At 45.1% G+C, this 17,426-nt stretch overlaps 1 protein-coding gene and 1 long non-coding RNA gene across 8 annotated transcripts in view; one reads left to right on the top strand and one right to left on the bottom strand.

Annotated features, from left to right (window-relative positions):
• SHISA6 (shisa family member 6) overlaps nt 1-17,426 on the bottom strand; it is a 254,044-nt gene that overhangs the window by 214,038 nt on the left and 22,580 nt on the right. The window lies entirely within an intron of this gene.
• On the top strand, nt 8,004-9,201 carry LOC309361063. Its single transcript, XR_014164342.1, has 2 exons — nt 8,004-8,077; nt 8,401-9,201. It is a non-coding gene; the product is annotated as an uncharacterized lncRNA (long non-coding RNA).

Genomic DNA, 17,426 nt, shown 5'->3' with positions numbered 1-17,426 from the left:
AATCAAACAAACCCATTTGAACACAGGCTCATGCAGCCAGCCAAGTATGCACCCCATATTTCAGCTACTTAATAGTTTACTGCCCAAGGTTTCTCAGGCTGCTAAGATTATAAATTATACACACAGGCAATGATGCATCACACTACCCAAAATTAACAAGAGCAATATTTACATTTGCAGCATTGGGAACTTGGGCTGTCTCCCTTGATGCCTGGGAACTGCTGCTCTAAGTTTCTGGTAGTTGACACAGGAACTGAGTTACCAAGTCATTAAAAGGGTAGAGGTGTAGGGGCTGTCATCTTTTGATCCAGCCTCTGCAGTTGTGCGATTTACATGCACAACATTAAAGAGGTTGCACCCAGTGCCTACACGACACCACATAGGATGCCCTCTTGTGATACTAGGAAATCTACCTGGTGTGGTAGCCAGTCACTGTAAATTGGGGGGGGGTGTCCACCCATTAAGGTTCTGACAGCTGCTCAAAGTTAAATGTTCCATTTGCTTTTCCAACTCACAGCCTAAAGACGTCATGGTATTTGTCAGACTCCTGTTTGTGGGTGGAGTGGTAGAACTGAAAGTAAAGCTGGATGACTTGTCAAGCTGCAGTAGAACTATATGCAGGGAGCTAGTAATAGGCTGTTCAACATCACTGAGTGAGTCTGCATGTGAAGAAGCGGGGAGTGGGGGGAGAGGTTAGGTAGCTAGGAGCCTGAGACTATGGCTAGCCACTAGGGTCTGCTTGAAAACCCTTCAGAGGGGCACTCACCTTCCACCCACGTTCTTGGAGTTACACTCCAAGGGGCAGAATAACAAAAGAGAAGCAAGCAAGCTGAAGGACTCAAATGCATCAAGCAAGGCTGCACACTAATAAAAGTTCTTTAGTCGCTTCCTGCGAGCAATGTACACAATAGGTAGATGAGATTGCAGTACCCCAGATTTTTAGTTCCCTCTTAGCCGAAGAGACAAAGCATATATGAGCCTGATAACGCCACCTGTCATCAGGGCAATGGTGGCAGTGGTGGCTCAGAACCAAACTGCAAATCTCTCCTCTCAGTTCCCAGTAGCTAGCATAATTTTCCACTGATGGGGAGCCAATTCATCAAGGTGACTTAATTACAGTTGAGCTTTGCCAGCTAAAAACTGTATCTGGTAGCTGCCTCCATCACTGTGGGCTTATCCCAAGGGATTCTTAGAAGGATCTAGCAAAGCATTAATTCCTAATCTGGCTCTACTAAGGCATTCCACTGGGCAGAAGACTCTTCTCCGGCAATGTATTCCAGGCATATTTGGGAAGGGGAAGAGATTGATTCCTCCTCTTCAAGCTGATTAATCACTTTGAGCTCCTCTGTGATATAGACAGAAGTGGCTGTCAAGTATTGGTGGTGGAGAAATCAGTTCAGTTCATATGTAATAGTGAACCTACCCAATTTGGACTTTCATACAGTACACAAACCAAAACACTGTCTGATTGGAAAGGCAGGGCCTGCTACGAGAGTGACGTGTGGAGCTGATCGAAACTCCATCAACTTTCCCCTCTAGCAGTCCTCATAAATTTCTGCATCCAGGGATTATATACTTCTGCACATTACACATCAACATCAGCAAAGGGGCAGAGATGATAGGGCCTCGTATAACACACTTACTCAGACAGCAGAGCACTGCAAGCCTGAGGCAAGCAACAGGCTAGACATAGCATATGCAACAGGTAGGGACTGCAGTGTGCTTCACTTAGGAGCAGGGTAAATCAAAAAGGCTAAGCAGCACAAGGATCAGCCAGCGATCTGTGTTCACACAGGCACCGGGAAGCCAAAATGGGGAAAAAAATCATTTAGCAGTCCAGCCAGGCGAGATGGGTAATTATAGTATGCATTGTGCCCTCTAGTGTTCAGCTTGAGAAACAGCACAGAATTCCCTCAGTGCCTCTGATGACATCCTTTACTTGAAAAAACCATGTGCCTGAGGCATATCTTTTCTTTTACCTCCGACTTGGCCACTCCATTCTATCCCCACATGATGATGCAGCTCAGAATTAAACTGCCCATTCATTATGGAGGCTAGGGTGCCACTTTTCAGGCGTCCTGATATTCATTGTGAAAATGGGACTGTGCTGCTGTTCCCAGTGAGGAAGAAGGAATCCCATAGAATGCTGTGCAAGAATCTGGAGCTGAGGAAGGGTTCTTAGGGTGGCTTATCTATGATGCAAATATTATGTGTAATTCCAGAGGAGAAATTCTGTGTCTTCTCCAAAACACTGAGGGTTGACTGAGCCAGGGCAAGCCTGGAACATTCAGGGCAGAATAGAAAGAAATGAAAAGTTGCTTTCTGTGGTGACCTCACAGATTCATTATGACTCATATGGCACTCTAATCTAGGGATGGATGGAAACAGCCTTGATCCAGTTCATGTCCTTTTCACATGAGTGGACTGGCAAGTCTGTGTAAATCTTTCAAATCTGCATACCTTCAACATACAGTGGTACCTCGGGTTACATACGCTTCAGGTTACAGACTCCGCTAACCCAGAAATATTACCTCGGGTTAAGAACTTTGCTTCAGGATGAAAACAGAAATTGTGCAGCGGCAGCGCAGCGGCAGCTGGAGGCCCTATTAGCCAAAGTGGTCTTCAGGTTAAGAACAGTTTCAGGTTAAGAACAGACCTCCAGAACGAATTAAGTTCTTAACCTGAGGTACTACTGTATTTTAATTATTTTAGAAGAATTTACAAGGTGGTCTCTTTCTTTCTTTTAAAAATGGCAGTGTGTTACAAACATGCTATCCCTTCCTGCATAAAGGGTAACATGTACCTGTGGAGGCAGCCATATGATTCTCTCTACAATTACACAAGAAGGAATGGCATGTTATAATGTACCACCACTTCCAAGGGCTTTTCATTCAAAGGTTTTTGATTGTCTGTTTGTTTTTAGCAAATGTGGCATGTGCTAAAAGCAGCTATAAAGTACTGGGGTTTTTTTAAAAAAAGACAGAACCAGGGAAGAAGGCCTTGGACCCCACCGCATCCAAAAGGAAATTGGACTGACAGTGTGCTCTGGAAAGGTTTGTGGGCATGCTATTTAATCCACATGCCTGCGCTCCAATCTAAGCATGGTTCATCAAATGCAGATTAGGGAGGTTTGTTCCAAATTCTGCAGCAAATTGAAATCCTGCCCCCTTCCCTGCCCTACTATTCAGGACTGGTTTGTATGCTAGCGGAGTGTCATGCCTAGGGCTGTCCCACAAGGCAAGACTAGGTCTAATGGGCTTCAGTTACAGAGTGGAATCTAGCCTGCAGGGGAGAATGGGGCACTGCCTCCAACAATCTCACTTTGCCCACAGCCAGCCTCTACCTATTTGCTTTCTTACTCAAACCCAGTCCAGAGCTGCCTCTTCCTCAGTCTCAGTGCTACAACTCAGCAGGAGGAGAATAAGGGCAAACCTAGAATCAAGTGGCTTTGCCCACCATTGGCTCTGGCTCCACTTGCTGCTGGTCTCCCTGCTTTCTACCCCACCCATCCCAAGGTGCACCAGCCACCACTGAAATCCCAGGAGGATAGATTTTGGGTGAACATTAGGAGAAAACCTCTTAATGGTTTGACATTAGAACTATTCAAGCAGAGGCCATGCGGCCATCTGTTGGGAATGATCTTTTGGGAATGATCTAGCTATGGACTTCCTGCCATGAGCCCCAGGACTCAGCTCTACAGCTGCAAATAAAACATTTTAAGTGTGTTTTAAGTGCAATATACAATGTGACACTAGGTGGCAATGGTGAGCCTTATGGAAAGTTCAATGTATTTTTTAAAATGCTTTTAAAAAAATCATTTTCAGAATTTTTTTTAATATGTGTGTAGATTCCACCTCAGTGGGTTGCACTACATGGCCTGGAAGGCTCCCTCTGACTGTGGTTCTGTGGGTTTGTTTTGTTTTGTGTGTTTTTTTTGGATGGCTGAATCATTTGTAGTTGCTAGGATATTGTAGGTATGTGGGCCAGCACTTGCACCCCAATTTCCCTCAATCTGGGACCTGTGTGCTAATGTCCCCATGTGATTCAGCCATGTAAATGTTACCAGAGAAGGATAAGAACAAGGTGCTGGAGATGACAAGCAGACTGTGCCATATGAATCATGCCTCAGATTCATCCAACTGTGTCCAATTGCTGGGACCCAGATTTTACATTTACATTTCACTGGCTCTGTCTCAGTTTGGGGCTCCGTTGCCATAGGCTGGATCTATGAAGCAGCCCCATTTGGTTAGAATGGAGATGTTGCCCAGCTGTTTTATCTGGGACATGAAGCACTCTTAAGTACAAGAGATCAACTTCTCTTTTTCAAGCACACATAACCAGTTAGGGTAGACTGCTTGGTCCATATCTTAGTTTTATATAGGGCCGTGTTAAATATGAAGTGGGAGGATGAAAGGAGGTCATGGTGGCCCTTCAGTGTTTCCAGAGAACCTGACTGTGCCAACCATTTTCATGGTCCACCCCCCTATTTTTATTGTTTGTTGGCAACTGTTGAAGTCTCATTTTTTCTTCTAAAAAAAAAATGCCTTCTTGCTGGCAACTTGATCCCACCCAAGCAGGGATCACTTAAAATGCCCTATAACCATTCAAAAGGGCCATGGGATTATGTCGGAAAAGTCAGGTCAGAGTGAGGGCAATACTTTCAATCCTTACTCTGCATGGGTGATCCCATACAGTAATGGTTTTCGTTAGCAGTAGCATTATGGTGTCATGCCATGCAGGTAATCGGATTTATCTATGCAACAGCATCACAAAACCAGTTCAGAGTGTGGTCCTCACTCATGCCCTCACTCTGAATGGTATTTGCTCTGCTTAGAAATGCACCTACGCATGCAAACACACACTTCAATGAAAGGATAAATGCAAGAGCAGAAGCTTCCTATGTACCATGCTCTGCAAGTCCTCTCTTTTTCTTTTCTGGAGTCCTTTGGACCAGCATGCACTAGAATGGCCCTTCTATTGTGAATGCAGTTTATTTAGTTTTGCTTAAAGCTCATCCTGAATCTGAGTCTTCCTAACCCATGAAGTCTGTTCTGAGGGACTGCCCTGAACTCTTTGCCCTGCATCCCATATGCTGGGCTAGAGGCTTAACCTGAAGTCTCTCTCCATGCCCCAACCCTGCGAGTTGGCCAGCATCCTATGTACTTGCTCCAGTCCAGAAAATATTTTAACTTGGATAGTTGCAGAAACTTATTTTAGCTCATTTTCAAACTCTGTATTAGGGATTAGCTTTGCTAGGCTTTCTTTTTTTGGGGGGGGGGAGCGGGGTGGTCAGTGCTGGCTTTGCCTTGACTGATGTCCCTGGCATCTGATTGCCTGCTGTGCAGTGTTCAGCCACCAAACATCTATCCCTTATCTCCAGAACTCAGTCGCAGTCACTTCCACTCTTATGAAATCAGAACTCCGGAGCAGATAAGCAAAGGCAGAATCTACAGTGAGTGAACAAGCAAGCAGAGCAACCACAGTATAATTAATTCACCGTTTCTCAAGAAATTCTCTGTAATTTCTAAACAGCAGATATGCCAGGCAGGGGAGTTAAAAGCAACGGCTTTTTCCAGAGCCTCCTCCTACTCAGAAAAACCATAATTTCCCTGAATCTAGCTCCCATCTTCTGCGCATCCGGGACTGCACATTTCCAGCTGGCAGGACCTATTCCATGAGTGACCAAACTGTGACACAAGACCTACCAGCAGCTCTCAATCTTTTTGTTCCCTGACATTTCAAGGATGAGACAGTCCAAGAAGACAACTTGCCCTTAACTTTGCCCTCCTCCCTCTCAGTCATATGCACAACAGGAGAAGGGCCTGAGAAGAGAGAGGGGAGGGCATGGCTACAGGACAATCTGTGTGAGGTGCGATGGGGAGGGAGTGATGGGAACTCTGTGTGTGCTGGGGTGGGAGAAGTGATGGGTGAGCTTTAGGGACAGGTGGAGAAGCAGAAGAGGCTGGGGGGAAGCAAAAGAGTGGTTGCAGCTCTCAGTACGGGGGGTGCCAAAGAATTCAGCATGGGGGCCAAAGGCTTCGAAATTTTGCCCTCCGCCAATGCATTCCATTTATACACATGCTGCATAATTAGCTGCACCGGAGATCTCAGCCTACAGTATCTGAACTGGAAAATGCAGCAAACTGAAAACATCAATGAATAGAGAGACTATTCTGTTCCTGGTGCCTAGCCCGGGGGTTATCACAAGCTGGATAAAGCCAGCATGTCACCGTTAGAGAAATGACATGTAAGAGATGCCTGGCCCCCACGCCACCTCCTATCAGATTCCAATTGAAGCACCAGCCCAAATTACGTACTTGCTCTAAAATGACGGAGAGGATGTTGGGCAGAGACCGTGCCAAATGAATATACTCAGGGTCAAACCCTGGCAATGTCACGGGAGAGGTAGCTCAGTGCATACCAAAAGGGACATGGTTGGGGTGGTTTCCCCCCCCCCTGTGCCTTGGATTTGCTCAAAACCAGAAGCCACACACAAAACAGAGCCTAGAACCCCTCCTTAAGTCCTCCACTGGACAGGCAGATCTCCCAGCACTGGGCATCTGGTATCCGACAAATCAGAGATGGCCTCTTACAGCAGGAAAGCAGCCCTAAGCAAACAATTGTTATGAGGAAAGGGAATTAGGTCATGATGTGGGAGTAGAGAGGAAACAGAAGAAATAGCATAGTTGTTATGAAGGGGGAGGGTAGAAAAAGTGGGTTAGATGAAGAGAAGGGGAAATTAGAAATGTGCCCAATGAAAGGTGACTCGATCAGCACATATACAAGAGTGCAGTCATGTATAATTTACCCCTGCTTAAAACAAAATCGGTTTGCCACCCCTAATTCTATACTAGCAATCCCCGTAGTGGCACAGAGCCAATGCTTGTCACATGTACCCAGGTGTTTGGAGCCGTAAACAGCATAACATCGTGAAGCGCAGATGTATATTTGAAAATATTCAGGGACAAGCAGCAGTGGAAACATGCTGGGGATTCCGGATTGGCTGCAGTTTCCTGACATGTGTCTCCTGCTCATTTAGGAATCTCCACTTAACACTTTGCTGCATTTACTGCTGCAAGCGCTGCTGTGTGCATTATAAACACGCTCACTGTGTAAAATATGAACTGTCCCTATGAACACTCAGTACATCCATAAGCATGCATACAATGGTATGTGGGGAGTGTGTAAGTGTTTGCGAACATGCACCCTGAGTATAGGTAAAGGTAAAGGTAAAGGTAAAGGGAACCCTGACCATTAGGTCCAGTCATGGCCGACTCTGGGGTTGCGGCGCTCATCTCACTTTATTGGCTGAGGGAGCCGGCGTACAGCTTCCGGGTCATGTGGCCAGCATGACTAAGCCGCTTCTGGCGAACCAGAGCAGTGCACGGAAACGCCGTTTACCTTCCCGCCAGAGCGGTACCTATTTATCTACTTGCACTTTGACATGCTTTCGAACTGCTAGGTTGGCAGGAGCAGGGACCGAGCAACGGGAGCTCACCCCCATCACTAGGATTCAAACCGCCGACCTTCTGATTGGCAAGTCCTAGGCTCTGTGGTTTAACCCACAGCGCCACCCGTGTCCCTTGAACCCTGAGTACATCTTGTTAAAGCTGCTCATGTTGCTTGGGCAATAATTTAGGGCCCAGGAAACCTGGTCAAAGTCCTATGGACAAGTCACTTGGATTTGCTCCACCTCAATGTTGTGTTTCTTGTAAAGGCCTGCCCAGACACTTTCGCAACATCAAGGTTGAGACTTTCGGCAGATGAATAGTGCACTGTGGGGAAACAGCATTTTTTAAAGAAAAGAAAAGATCTGTGCATTCTGTAATGAATTCATGGTCTTAAGAAGGAAGCATAGCTATCTCCCAATGATCAAGATGGCTGGCGCAGAGGCATTTCTAGCCCAGGTTCTCAGGTCTTGGTAAATGAGTCATGTATTGTGATGTCACCAGCGACCAGATGTGGTACACAGAGGAAGGGACTGCAGACTATGCAGAGTTCTTTCTCAACTGCACCCATTACAGGGAATTAATAAAGGGTCCCACCCACCTTTCAATGTACCCTGGTTAAATCCTGAGTAAGATCCACAGCGTGCATGCTGTTTGCATTCATATCTTGATTGTTTTATTGTCATTTTTAGACAAATTGCTAGGGAACACGATTGAAAGGCAGAATGAGAAAAAACCCCAACACTTATAATGAATGAATGAAACACCACCTATCCTACTAATCCTGCAAATTAAGCTATATTAAGCTCACTCAATTGCACTCCCTGTTGTTAGGCATTCAACTGGTGATGCCAGTGACCAAATTCGGGCTGCTGGGTCGGCAGAACTAACAAGCAACCATCTAGGTTTCTGAAAGCAGTCAAGACTAATTTCATTATCATTTCCCTCCAAGCCCTGCAATCAGGAAGAACCTCGGGAAGATCTAATTGCACAGCCTACATACAGTGGGATGTCTGAACAAGAGAAGTAGGCTACAGGTCACTGTCAACTTTTATTCTGTATGTGAGGATAGGGTGGGGAGAGAGAAAGAGAGAGAGAGATGCCATTTCCTTTGTCCTTCAGACTGCTCCTGCCCCTGTTTCTCCTGCATGGCCAGCTTCTGACTGCCATCACCACCAATGCTTTCCTATTCTGGTGAAGGAGGGGCTGGCACACACACACACACATAGTGCATTTCACAGCCTACGTACTCAAGCTGAAGCTAGAAAAGCCATAAGGGCTCTAGAGCAGGTGGTGCATAAACAGTGTGTTACTATGAATACAGATTAGAACTATTCCTACAAGACCTGGCAGAGACACCCAACCTCCTCTGCAAAACCCACAGACCAAAAGGCATGCAGTTTAGTTGCAGCTCAGAGTTCAGCCTGTCCTACAGAGCCATAACTCTTGCCTTCTGGCTGCCTCACTTGTGAGAAAGCTACAGCAAAATGGTGCAGGGAGGCCTCAGGGTTTCTGTCATTAAAGGAGACAGGAACCAAGAAAGAAGGAATAGTGGACACTTTATACATCAAGAGCTTCTGAGCTCTCAACTTTCCAGTGGCATTTGCTTTTTGTTTAGTGGGGTGGCATTCACAACCCCCATTGGAACTAATCTCCTTCACAAGTCTTCCCTGCAAAGATATACTCTCCCGGTGGTTTCTTCAAACACACTGTGCTTCTTTATAGTGAATAAACAAAAGAAAGAAATACACAAGCTGACTTTTAAGACTAGAGAAAAGTCTGTGCATACTATCCGCTTAAACAAACAAATCACAAGAAAGCAGAATTCTGCAAAATATATACATATGCAAATAAGCTTTCCCCCCCACAGACTTCATTCTGTCTCTGACAATCATGCGGAAATTAAAGGGCCAGCCTTGCTCTCCTGCCCTGCCAATAGCCACCCCAGCCCTGCATTGTCAATTTTGAGATTCTACCAGACATTGCCTCCACACTCTTGCCTATCAGCACAGTCAACAGAGCTAGAAAATTGCTTCTGTGTTGTTGTTTTTAAAGAAAACTAAGATTCCCAAATGTCAAATGAGGGGCCTAGGATCAAGTTCCATACTCATTCAATGCAGTGGTGGAGTCACAGCCCTGGCTGTATAGAAGGCTTGCAGGGCCACCTCTGTCACGCAGCAAGATGAAACAGAATGCTTCAGGCGGAAAAATTTAGGGGGATGATTGAGGCAGGAATTGATGTCTGAATAGCGAAATAAATCACTATGGCCCTAGCACAGAGGGAGGCAGCTGGCATCATTTGATGTTCATCTTATGATAGCAAAGTGCCTTGGGTCGGCACTAAAGACTGGGCTCACAACTTTTGGGCCAAACCTTTCGATTTCCCCTTCATTTGTTTCCTGTGCTCTTCCGGCTTCTCGCTGTAGAGTGTGGGTTCATTCATAGTCACTCCTGGGGTGGCAACACTGAGATTAACATCTGGTCCTGACACCTTGAGACTACGATGCGCATGCACATGCTCTCTTCTTCTGCATGTCTGCGTGGAAAGGATCACTCTGTGCAGTGAGCAAGCAAACAGGTCCACACCAGTGGGAGCGCTGTACACCCCCCTCTCTCTACATCTCTCTGTCCACCACATAATATTATCACTGAGCTGAAAACAAGCCCCCTTTTTTGTCTCAAAGGCTCCCTTTTACATTAAGCGTTCTTTTTCTTCCCCTACGACGCACCTCCCTCCTCCTTCCTTCCCTCCCTTTGCCAGAGAAGCCCATTTGCCTCCTGTGCGCTCTCCAGTCCGCTGTGTTGCACAGAGCCAGCTGAGTTTTGCTGTGATGTTTTGTTTCAAAGGAAATCTATATTCTTAATCCTCTTGCTCACCCTTTTGCTACTTTTATTAGTCTCTCTTTTTTATATAAAAAAAGAAGATATTGTTACCATAGTAACTCACAATTTCCTGATATCATTGTGGACGATAAGAGTCGTGATGCCAGGCTTCACAGCTTTGGGACCACACTCTGCAGATGGAATGCTAAACGCCTTCCTAGGTGGACTTAGGTTGGCCGCATACCCCTCAGCCCACAGGCTCCAAAAGAGAGACTGCGGAAAGGATGCATGGTCAGGCTTGGGCGCATTTGCAAAGCCAATGGGGTCATGTCAAGTAGTTTTTCAAAATGGGAGCAGCTACAGCATGCCTCTTACACTGAGGCGGCCCAGAATGGCAAAACATCAGGGAGCAGATGCTCACCATACATTCTCCTACATTTATTTTATTTTATTTTGGTGGGGAGGCATCTCAATTTCTGCACATTTTGAACACCCGCTTCCAGCGGAGCAGCACCGAATTTACCCCAGCTGTCTGCACACAAGATGTAGGGGATGTTGAGCTCTGGGAGCTTCATAGGCTGCACTGAGGAGAGACAAACACATCCATGCTGCCTCGTGTATCACACTTCCAGCTCTGCTCTTTGGCGTGAAACTGAAAGCGAGGGAGACTCCTATGCAGCTAGATATGCCTGAATTAGCAGATTATCTGAGTATGCAAGCACTTATGTATTAATAATGTACCTGCATTTTTGCACAGGCACCACTTCCAGTTTGCCTCAATTAAACACTTATTATTGGATACGAAGCCTGTCACTTCAACACAAAAATATTCATTTCCATGCGCACTGCGGAACACACCATTTGCCCCCAAGGAGAAGCTCTGAGGAGCCATTCCTGGCCTGCTCTCCTGTGTATGTTAACTACTAGGAGCAGTGCATTTGGTGAGGCATCGTGGGCCCAAGCCTGTGGAACTCCCTGCTAGCTGAGATTAGACAGGCACACCCCCCTTGCTGAACTTCAAGATCATGATTAAGGCTTTCTTGTCCCAGCAGGCATTTTGGGGTAGGGTTTGGTTTTATGACAAATTTTTGTTGTTGTTTTGTTTCATTTTCTGTGGATTGCTTTTATATGTACAATTTAGGAATGGAAATAATTAAGTGTCTTAAATAAATTGTGAACGGAGTACATTTCTGTTTTCTCTGAATCAGAATTAAATGTTTCCACACCCACCCACGAGGTGCGCAGTCCCTCTTCTCTATTATTTCTTAGGCATTTTTCCTTTAGAAAACCAACCAACTAGACATGTATTGCTGTTATCCCTGCACCTACTTAACATCTGCTCTTTTCAACTGCTACCGAATCATAAGAAAATTCTGCATACACAGACAGCAGTGGATTCTCCCATGCCTAAGGAGGATGCCCCCAAACTATACAAGTGAGATTCACATACATGAAGACACATAGAAAAGAAGGTATGAGTAGAAGTGTTGGGGGAGGGGTAGAGAACAATGGCTGCACAAACTAACAGAATTTGCAGAACTCGCAGATCTTACAGCCAAAATAGGAAATCAAGATGAAAAAAGCAAAAGGGTGAATGGGACAGCTTTGGGGAATATTTTTTAAAAATCTGATACCAAAAATCAACCTACAAGTAGGGGTAATTCTACAATCAACAGTTAAACACAGCGAAGGACCAGAAGGGAGAAAATTAGGGTGGAATAACAAACGGATATGCAGCAAAAGCCAGGTTTGTTATGAATGCCACGGAAGGTAAGGTTGGGAAGTCTGCACACAAAAATCTGTTTCTGGAAATAGAAAAATGGAAAATGTACAATAAATAAATGAAGAAAATGAAGAAGAAGAAGAAGAAGAAGAAGAAGAAGAAGAAGAAGAAGAAGAAGAAGAAGAAGAAGAAGAAGAAGAAGAAGTAGTAGTAGTAGTAGTGTCGGGGGCGGGGAGTTCATCATCCATTCAGGCTCCCATTTTGAAAGAGTGTGCATTGAAGAGTGTGCAAGAATAGCGAACTCTCACAAACTCATGAAACAAACTTGCACCGCCTTTAAAAAAGAGCCTACAAGATTGTGTAGATAGATGGATAGATTAGATTAATGTAGCTACATTGATTTATTTATATTTCATCATCAAGGCTTTTGCCTTCCATTTATGATGATGATGGCGATGGTGGTGGTGATGGTGATGATGAAACAGTTTGGGAGATTCCAAATGAATCTCCCAAAATGTTTCATCATCTCAAACAGTTTGGTTCTATTTAGACACCAACTACTTGCGACTTTGAGATGTTCTCTGCATGGGTCAGAAAAACTCTAACCAAAATAGTTCTCTTCTTTCATCTGCCAACCCAGAGGCAGTTGGCCTTGGCTTCAAAATCTTTTCACATCTGTGTAAGGAGGATTAAAAGGTGAAATGTTTCCCATGCTGCTGAACTCTGAAATTGGCTGGACACATTTGTTAAAACTTTTTTTTTAAGGTAAGGAAAAGAGAAAGATTGAGGGCATGTTCCACTCTCGTTTTGCATGCAGACTGAGATCAAAATATGCCCCCAGGTAGAAGGAGTTGCTGAAAACAGCACTTTGTGTGTGTTTACATTGGAAGCTTCCTGACTTAAATGTCTTATTAAAAGCCTTCCCAGCTATATCTAGCTAATCAGCGGACTAACCTCTGTAGCTTGCTGCATTCAAAGCCGAATTTGCATCAATAGGTTGTTCTTCAGACACAAAGGTGCAGAAGGCACCTCCTCATTGAACCACTTTTGCCACGGTAGCACATAAACTAGAAGGGGAAATTGTTTCTTGGGAATGGTGAATCACACCAGGTTCTCCATGTTTACAAATCTTCAAATGTCTAATACCATTATTGTTAAACAGGAGCTGAACTTCTCCTAGGAAATCTAGAATTTCCTTCCAAAGGTCTGTTGTTATTGTTTGTTGTTCCTGCTGAGCACTTTTTAAAGGACGTTTTAGGGAATGTTGTGGGATAATAAGGTCAGCTTAATCCCAGTCATGAAGGAGAAACAAAGCTTTCTGTTTCACCCAGGTGGTGCTACACTACCTTAAAAGGTTCTGTAGTCTGAAGGAGCATTTCGGTGATATGTAAGGACGACAAATGTAGCTGCATAGAGGAAAGAACCCTATTTAAACCTAAATTTCAATCCCCATTGGGGTTGGCTATTTGGTATGGATTTTTTCCATCAGCCATAGCACCTATCCTTCCCAGCTACATCTGCTACACTGAGGGAGTCCTGTCATCGTCACAGTTCACAACCCTTTAGCCTTGAGTGAGTGAGTTGAGCCATTCCCAAGGTGGTCCCATCTCCTCTAAGCACATTGGACTTGAGAATCTGGTCTATGGAAACCCCCATTGCCACTCATCTGATGCCTTGGGGTGCTTACTAGTTTCCTTATAATTATACCACCCTCTTTACCTGCACTGACCCTGCCAGCAAGGACTAACTGCTAAAGCTTGAATATATTACTACCTAATCTCCTGAGTGCAGTGCAGAGTAGATGCTCACCACGAACTCCATGGCCAAAGGAGGAAATATTCCTAACCAGCCCCACAAAAGAGGTAGCAGGTATTCTTGTACAATCAAAGGGCAGCTGCTGATCTGCACTGCAATTGTAAGTGGAAGAGCAGCGCTAGCCTTTTAAAATCTTAGTACTTACCACCCAGTGGTCTCTCTGCAGGATGTATGAGTATTTGTGAGCTCAACAAGATTCCCACGCTATTTGGGCCGGCTCCACTTCTGCGCCAGTGGCAGGGTGTTTGTGGGGCTGCTGCCTGAGGCAGCTGCCACAGCCTGCCTAATGGCAGAGCCAGCTCTGCCTCTGATGAATATTTGAAAACCCAGATCAATAATTTCCCTGTTTGATGGGAGGAGGAACTGTCTGCCTGAGCAACCCTTCTCCAAAAGTCTGCAGCAATCCTCTGCTTATTGCAAACTCTGTGAACAGAGCTCCTGCTTAACAAATTCATAATCTTGGGTATTAATCTGGCATGAGGTCCATTTGAAAAGAACCTGGCAGTTGTCTTCTGTGGAGTCTGAACATTCTTTTCCCAGGAGGAATGACCATGGCTGCTTAACTCTACGAGTCCACCTGACTGCTGCACAATATGATGGGCAAGTGGTCTCTCTGATATCTCACTGAACTCTGTCATCTCCCCTTTCCATATTGCTATCAGGCATCCTGTCCTGTTATATATGGTTTGACTTTTGGTAACAATCTGACCACAGCAGAAAACAACAGCCCCAATTGTTTCTAAACATCTGGAACATATCTTGAGTCATTCATGCTTGCCATTTTGCCTGACCAGAGGGAAAGAGAGAAAGCTAAAAGAGGCAGCTTGGATTTCACTGTGCTAACAGCTGGTTCAGATTTTGGAGGGGCTGGACTGATGTTGCTCTGCATTTGGTGCTGACTCTGCAGCTCCACAGTAAATGCTTAGTCTTTATATTTTGCAAATATACAGATGATTGCAAAGATGTCCTAAATCTCCATATCCCTTTGCTACAACTAGTCTAGGTAGTTAAGAAGACACGGAGGTGTGTGCCAGGATATCTTTAGTTCAAATCTTGATGGGACATAGGAAGCTACCTTTTATCAGGCCACGCCGTTTGTCCACCTGACCCACTATTCCTTACTCTGACTTGCACCAGCTATCCAGGTGTTCCCAGGCTGAAATCTTTCAAATCACCAGCTACCTGCTCATTTCCAGGGACTAAACCTGGGACCTTGAGTATGGAATGCATGTGCTCCACACAAACCTATAGCCAGCCGCACCTCAGGCTTGGACTCACTAAGCAGATGTAAGCAAGCTACTGTGCTTCAGCATCGGTCTCCCACCCTGCTAATCCAGAACTAGCTCCAGAGGACAACAAGGTTTAGGACAGGGTTCTGGGGACACCAGAGGGCCCACTGACATTCTGGCTTGCCAGAGCACCCAATAAGGATGACTGAAATAGTGTGTGCTTTGAACTGTACAAATAACAAGTCATTCATAATATTATACCTCTCTCCTTTTTTCCTGAGTTTGCCTTGAACTGCCCACCACACAGGGAAGGGATAGCAGGAAACAGTACTTTAAGCTCAAAAACATAGGAGACAGAGCTTTAATGCAGAGATTGAACAATTAGCATCTCTGTGATGGCGCCAAAGGAATACTGATAGATAGAGCAATTAGGGAGATTTCTTGTAATCTTAGGCATACCGTGTTTTACATCTAACTCACAAAAGCAAATGGTGAATTCCCTGGATGGCCATGCAGAGAGGAGGAACCACTTCCTCAAAGGAGACCCTTTGCTGACATCCGTATGTCAGGCATGCTGCTGCCTTTGCAGTCTCTAGCAGAGATTACATTATGTTTCCCCTGTAGATATTTCCAGCTCCCCAAATCATGGCATTGCATATTCAGAGCACCTCCAGAAGAAATACGATTTTCGCAATTCCCTGGTGGTTGCTGTTGGACCACATTGTTCCAATTTTCTCTTCCAAAATACAAAACTATGGTCTATTATTCACCTTTTCCATTAATTGAGGGATCTTTCTTTCGCTCTTTCTCTTTAGATCCAGGGTAACAACTCAGAAGCTTTATTTAGAATATGAATCCATATCAGCAAACATGTCACTTTTGCTTTGTGAGGCAAGAAATAGGGATATTTGCAAAAGCCCTTTTTTGAACACATCTTTTTGTTTCAGAACTGCTGTCATTGAAACAATAGTTTCAGCAACCATATCTCCCTAAGACATTGTAAACTTTGCAGATGAATGAGGAAACTATCTTAAACTGCAGTCTCTTTTTCTTTGCTGATGGCTCCTGATGAAGTGAGAGTTTTGTCAGTACGGAGTCGAAGCCCAGGACTCCACTAAACCCACATTTCTTCCTGCAACCAAACTGGCTCTTGGCATTTAAATTCCATCAGAATTTGGTAAGGGCCATAGTTCAATAGCAGAACATGTGCTTTGCATGCAAAAGGTCCCTGGTTCAATTCCAAGCATCTCCAGGTAAAGAAATCCCCTGCACGGAAGCCTGGGAAGCTGTTGCCAGTCCGTGTCGACAATATTGGGCTAGATGGGCCAACAGTGTGAGCCAGCTTCCTCATTTGCTAAGTGTATGTCCCAGATAATCTGCAGTGACAAATTTCCTCTTCATTTATTATTATTATTGTTATTATTATTCGACTGAACTAATTTCCTCTTTCCTCCCAACAGCCTGCCCCTGCAGTACCACCACTGCATTTTTATAGGCAGGAGATTGGGAGCTCAAGACATTCACACATGCTTGTGCATAACTTGATTCCTCTGTACAAATCAGCCACAGCTGAATGCATACATCAACTTCAGCCAAGAGCCTTGTGGTTTGAGAGGATGCGGAATCTCTGTCTGTGATAGGTGAGCTGGAACAACTAATTCACACATGTGGGGCACCACTTAATGCTGCAGTTATCTGGTAATGAGCTGGTAGTGCTGAAGTGGTTTCTTAACTTATAGTTGCTAAACAATTCCTTTACCTGCCCGGCATACTAGCTAGGGAGGAAAAAAATGCAGGAAACGTTGGCTTTTGCCCAATTCTTTCTCTAGGTTCTGCGGTTATAGATTATATAGATTACATTCTGCCTTAGAACCAGAAGTCTGCTCCCTTGCTTGCCACAGAGGGTTCAGGTAGGAGCAGCTTTGCAGGGGCCCCAGATGGAGGTGAAGCCTATCAGGTGTAGCGTGAAGAGGGCATGTTAGTGTTGACATGCAGAGGGTCAAGAGGCCAGCTGGCTAGCCCCAGCCGGGCTATCTCCTTCCAGCCGTCACACTGCGAAGACCATCGGCCTCTGCTCTGACGTAAATCAGCGACCCGGGCTTCAGAGCCAGGGCACACTATCAGCAGAGAGAACTGCACACACAGTTTAGGCATGAGGCTTGTGGAAGCATACTACAGCTACAGATTTATTAATCATAAATCAGGACAAAGAAACATGTCGTCTCTCTCGTCTTCTCAGAGAGAACGGGGAAAAGCAAAAACTATACACAACGGAAGTTCCCAGCAAGCTGTGCTGGAATGTAAACAGACATGTGACATGCAACAGTTCCACATGTCTGTTCCTTAAGGTGGAATGGACATCTCAACAGTTAGTACACAGGCATGGGG

The sequence above is a fragment of the Podarcis melisellensis genome (genome assembly GCF_964234715.1).
Source record: "Podarcis melisellensis genome assembly, chromosome: 2".
Classification (NCBI taxonomy): Eukaryota; Metazoa; Chordata; class Lepidosauria; order Squamata; family Lacertidae; genus Podarcis; species Podarcis melisellensis.
The sequence above is the reverse complement of the archived record's forward strand: the minus strand, read 5'-3'. Positions and strand labels throughout refer to the sequence as shown.